Source organism: Gallus gallus, chromosome 3 (genome assembly GCF_016699485.2).
Source record: "Gallus gallus isolate bGalGal1 chromosome 3, bGalGal1.mat.broiler.GRCg7b, whole genome shotgun sequence".
NCBI classification, from domain to species: Eukaryota; Metazoa; Chordata; class Aves; order Galliformes; family Phasianidae; genus Gallus; species Gallus gallus.
Genome location: NC_052534.1, coordinates 91328221 through 91334408, shown reverse-complemented (window position 1 = coordinate 91334408; position 6188 = coordinate 91328221).

Sequence of the window (6188 nt, the reverse complement as noted above, 5' to 3'; positions counted from 1 at the left end):
GGCTCCCCAGGTCAAAAAAGACAGGAATCTCCTAGAAGGACTCCAGTGGAGGGCCACAGAGATGACAAATGGCCTGGAGTATCTCCCCTATGAGGAGAAGCTGAGTAGCCTGGATCTGTTCAGCCTGGGGAGAAGACTGAGAAGGGATGTGGTAAGTGTTTATAAATATCTAAAGGGAGGTGGGAGGCAAATGGATGAGGCCAGGCTCTTGGTGGTGGTGCACAGCAGTAGGACAAAGAGTAACAGCCTAAAACTTGAACATAGGAAGTTTCAAACTAACATGCAGAAGAACTTCTTTACAGTAAGGGTGGCAATGCACTGGAACAGGTTGCTGAGGGAGGTTGCAGAGTCTCCTTCTATGGTGATATTCAAGACCCATCTGGATGGCTACCTGTGTGACCTACTATAGGGTACCTGCTGTAGTAGGAGGGTTGGACTTGATGATCTCTTGAGGTCCCTTCCAACCCCTGCAATCCTTTGATTAGCTGGCATTCATCTATAAAGAAATGCAGCCTCTATTAAAGAGAAAATCCTACCTTAAAGCATGTCTGAAATCTGTCCTAAACCAGAAGAGGTTTATTTTGCTCCAGAGCTTCTATCCCAACACCTGGATCTGCTTTTCATATGCATATATGCGTTGCACTAACAGGAGAAGTCAGAACAACTAGTTCTGTCCCCTGCATTGGTCACTTCACATTCTCTGATGATATTTCATTCAGGTCTAGTCCTGAAAAACAACTCTGAAACAACCAGGGCAACCAAGCGTGCACACCCCAGTGTGTCACTAAGGGAAGGGGTGGGCGCTGGGCTTAAGGTAGGCAATTTAATATAAAGATAGCAGCATTAAATAAAGAAATCCATACCTGATGCTTGGAACTAGTTGCTAAATTACAGCTCAGAATACTGAGGTGCTTTCAGCTGCAAGGTCCAGGTTCTGCTCCTCAGAAGATGGGAATGTAAATCCTACCCTTCTGCAAATTTCAGCAGGAGAAAGGTGACCTTCACAGCTTTTAGCGCTGTACCTGAGGACAGGAAGGGTTCACAATGTGGCAGAGGTCAGTACCACTAAGCTGGGGCTGCCTTTAATTCTCGTGGCCCTTTCCCTTTCCAGCACTAAGCTGACAGTGCTGACTTCCTGCAGGTTTATGTGCCCATTCCTCTGCAAGTATGAATAAAACATGCTCAGCTTTTTACTTGCTGTACTTAATGGGTAGACATTGTGCCTTCAGCTCAAAGCCTTTCTAACAATTTCCAGGGCGTACACAAAGAGCTGCTACTTAATTCTAAGTTTACTTACATACTTCAGCTTCAATTTTCAGATGTGCTTTCCACCTGAAGGCTGTTTTTCTATAGTTTATAACAAAGCAATAAAGGAAGAATAATTCACTTGCTAAAGCTTGAGGCACTTCCCTCCCTCCAGTGTCAGACCCCGTTTGCTCTCAGACAAGGTGCAGTTCTCCTCAGACCATTTACAAGCAGAGACTTTTCAAGCTGTAAACCTGTAGTCCATTTCTTAACCTGACAGTATTCCTTTAAAACTTCCTTCATTTATCAAAGTAATATTTTGGCAAAGGTCCCTAAAAATAGATACGCTTCAATATAATGCCCAAGTTCCAAAGCAGTGTGTAGCTGCTTATCAGTAGTTATAAATAGCTGAAGGGTGAGAGCCAAGTGCATGAGGCCAGACTTTTTGTTATGGTGCCAAGCAAGAAGATGGAGCAATAGGCATGAACTGGAACACAGGAAGTTTCATCTGAACTTGAGAAAGAACTCCTTTACTGTGAGGGTGATGGGCGCTGAAACAGACTGCCCAGAGAGGTGGTGGAGTCTCCTTCTCATGAGACATTCAAGACCTGCCTGGATGCCTACGTGTACAACCTGCTGGAGGAGATCTGCTTTAGCAGGGAGTTGGGCTCAATGATGTCCAGAGGGCCCTTTCAACCCCTACGGTTCCATGATTCTGATTGTGCAGAGCATCGTGCTGGGAGCAGGAGGGGAAGCCAGGCACAGAGCTCCACTTCCTTCCATTCCAAACAAGCCAAGTCCCAAGAAGAAGTCTGGCTTCCCAAATTACCAGGTATACAGGTTGAAAGGCAATAAAACACAAGAAAAGCAGCACTAGGAGGGAAACAAAAAAGATCCTGACGCTAGTGAGGAATCATCAGAATCATGTGAGACACCACAAAGCACAAATGAAAGACAAATGCTGAAAGCAAGCCTCATCAATAGATTACAAGCACACAATGAGCAAAAGTTAAATTAATGAGAAATCAGTTGTGGAGGAAGTTCACCTGGACAGCAATAAAGAGAGAAAATCAGGAAATGTCCCACACTTACTGAGAGAGAAGAGATGTTCAAAGGGAATTTAATGACTGAGAGCTAAAGCAGAGTCACGGACTGGCTGAGGTTGGCAGGGCTCTCTGGATCCATCTGGCTCAAGCCCTGCTCAAGCAGAGACACCCAGAGCAGGGTGCCCAGCACCATGTCCAGGCAGCTTCTGAAGATCCCCTCCTGTGTTCAAGTTTGTACCCATTGCCTCTTGTACTTGACACTGTATACAACTAAAAAGAGCCTGATTCCATCCTCTTTGCACTCTCCCCTATGGGCACTGATGGGACCCTCGGTGCCTCCTCTCCTCCAGGATGAACAGTCCCAGCTCTCCCAGCCTCTCTCTATAGCACTCCAGTTCCCTGATCATCTTGGCAGTACTCTGTTGGACAAATTAAGTCTCATCTTTAGACATGGTAATGCAGATTGAACCTGGAGAAGTTCTTGCCATGGCTCATGCAGCACTAATCCTCACGGCATCTCCACCCCTGAAAAGACAGCCAAGACGCCAAGACATACACCTTATACCTGTGCACAGGGGACTTCCTCCCCAAGTGGTCACTGTAGCCAAAGATTGTATTGTTTAATGGGAACACCAAAGAAAAAAAATACTGCCAGAAGACCACCTCTGTCCCCACTGCAGGTCCCACTGCACGAGCTGGGAGCTCAACTCCTGCAGCATAACCTCACGGCCAGCCACTTTGCCACAGCACTTGGCTCAGCAGGCAGTAGCATGACAGCCGTGCCATACAGACATGGCAGAACACATCAGGAAACTCGAGACATCTGTGGCTTATCTTCTGGTTATAAAGACCCCCAGGTGATATTTTGTTTCCTCCTCCCAGCAGTGATTCATGAGAATTTCTTCAGCTGTACCAACAGACACACTGGGATGGCAAAGGATTACAGGCACCACAGGGCCCAACTCCTGTTAAACCTCAGTAAAGGCCTGTGACCACACAAAGGACTTACATATACACATATATATATGTCAGACACTAGAATTAGTTGTATCTTAGTCAAGCAATGGTAAGTTTAAAAACTGAGTAAAAATTAAATCCCTACTTTTCGAATTAATCCTACGTAAAGCATACCTGCATCTGCAGTATGACTTCTGGCAGTTTTGGAAATCTTGTGCTTCATCCTACCAAACAATAGTTTACTTCCTAATGGGAAGTGATGCTTCATTTGTTTTCCTTTGTTTGTCCCGTCAAATGTTGGCTGCCAAGTTTCTGCCCAAATGCTCAAGAGATAAACTGTTTACAGGCATGCAGCTTGAGTGCAAGTCGTCTACAAATGGGTGTCTGTCAGGAGAGAAGCAGCAGCGATCGGGTCTTTGCACAGCCCCAGGGGTCTCGGCATGTGTGACAAAGAAAGCCTGAGTTGCCAGTAAGGGACAAGCACAAAAACAAAGCAAGGAATAGTTAATATTATCCTGCACATATATTTGAACTCAGCATAAACAAGACTCCCCTCTCTCCAGAAAAGACATTTTCCTCTGTCTTTCCAATACCAGAAGCATTTAGCCGTGTAAGCCTGTGGAGAACAGCAAGTCTCCGAGGCCAACAAGATGTTCAAACCAATACATGGGAGGCTTTCACAGGATAAGAGAAGCTGAAAACCATCACTAACTGAAAGGACCGATTCTGTTTCAAATCTCAGCTTTTCTACTATACAACCCCAAATAATTATTACAGCCAATTCTCTGAAAAAAGCATTTAACCCCAGCTGCTCAGCCAGCCTTCTCAGCGCGATGGGTTAGAGGTACCAGAAAGCAAAACACCACCGTTATTTTCAGCAGTGGACAAACGAGTCTTGCAGAACACAGACACTCATTTCTCTCTGCAAAGCCTAATGCTTTTCTTTTTTTTTTTCTTCCCCTCCAATTGCAAGCTCATATTTCAAAATGCATTATTAAGCATTATTAAGCTTTCATTAGCGTTATTTCCTTCTGTAGAGCACAAACATTTCAAGTGCTAGCCAAGCTTTCACTACGTGTTGTGCACATGAAAAGCATACAGTAGCTTTCTAGCAGCTCTTAGTAAACACTGGAAATGGAAGAGAATTTTCTTCCCAAATACAGCACAGGTATTCCTTTAGTCAGTATCAGCAGTAAAAAGTTGTAAATACCTTATGGAAAACCTTTCCTTATGCTTCATTTCCTATTGCATATTTCATATCACTCTCTGTTAATAGTATTTTTATCCCTATTTCATTTTTTTTCCTTTAAACTCTTCATTGCTTTGCAGTAACTGAAGCAGCACCTTTATTTGGTGTTACTGTGCTGACTGCGGCCACACTAAATGCAACTGTTTTTTCAGTTCTACATCTCTGCGTGGTCGGCCTGTCTGCTCCACCCCATGTCTTGTATGGCACATAGCAGTCATGCTGCAAGAATATTTGTTTTAAGAGAGACGGACAAACTAACGATAAAGGCCTTTGCAAACTACCACCAGTGACTAAGCCTTTTCAGGAACTCATTTTTCATCTTGACAGAGCAGGTTTTGTTTCCCAGGCACTTGCACGCACATCAGAATCCAAGCAGCAGGCATCCAGGCAAAAATAAGAGAAATGAAAGGAGAATGGTTCAGATGTAAAAAAAAATAATAAAATCTCAAGTCCATTCATGTTCTCATCAGACTTTTTTTACAGAGATAGGACAGAGAGTACTGTGAGCTGATGTTCATGTACAGGAACAGGCACTTCAGAACGTTCTGGAAGCTGAGAAAGCTGCCAGGCAGAATTCGCCTGGGCTGTGCTAACAGAATTTGGCAGCTTCCTTGTCCCACCACAGCTTGGAAACGTACATCCTTTTCTGAGCCCCCACGACAAGCCAGCTGCAGGTACTGATGGGTACTGGTGGATACGCACTGGAACAGGTTGCCCAAGGAGGTTGTGGATGCCCCATCCCTGGAGGCATTCAAGGCCAGGCTGGATGTGGCTCTGGGCAGCCTGGTCTGGTGGTTGGTGACCCTGCACATAGCAGGGGGTTGAAACTCGATGATCATTGTGGTCCTTTTTAACCCAGGCCATTCTATGATTCTGTGATCCTTTCTTCCCTCTCCCTGCCCAAACATGCAGTTGATCTACCTGCATACTGAGGTATCCCTATGGAAGGATTTTATTCCCCAAGAATGCAGTCTGAATGAATAAAATCTTCTCTTTCAGTTAATTCACCCACTTTGGTAAGAAGTGACAGGACAAGAGGTAACGGCCATAAGTTGCACCAGGGCAGGTTCAGGTTGGATATTAGGAAAGACTTCTTCTCAGCCAGAGCGGTCGTGCATTGGCACAGGCTGCCCAGGGAGGTGGTGCAATCACTGTCCCTGGAGGTGTGCAAGAAATGTGCTGATGTGGCACTGAGGGCCATGGTTACTGGGCTTGGTGGGTACAGGCTGGTGGTTGGACTAGATAGACTTAGTAGCCTTTTCCAGCCTTAATGATTCTATAACTCTATAAGCACTTCGCTCCAACAATCCCTGCTAAGTCTGTTTAGATGACGCAAAGTTTAGAGAAGTTGACAATAGGCTTTGTGTACTAACTACTGGTATCAGCAGCTATTCTTAACTTCTGTCACAGTGCAGGATGTGTGGGTCTCACAAGCACTCTGCGTCCTCCAGTTTACAAACGGAGAGTGAAATATTTAGGAAAAATCCTGCTCTGCCCAAGCTTCCCTAACAGCCAACAAACTAAATAAATCTTTTAAACCAATAAACAAAGTTAAGCAAAATATTTTCCTTTTGTCAAAACTACTGGATTCTTCCCAGTGTGAAACCGTTGGGTGATGCCTTAAATGCAGGATGCTGTAGCTTTTAAAATGGTATGACTCACTGGTTTGCACAGAGGTGGCTGTTCCTTCC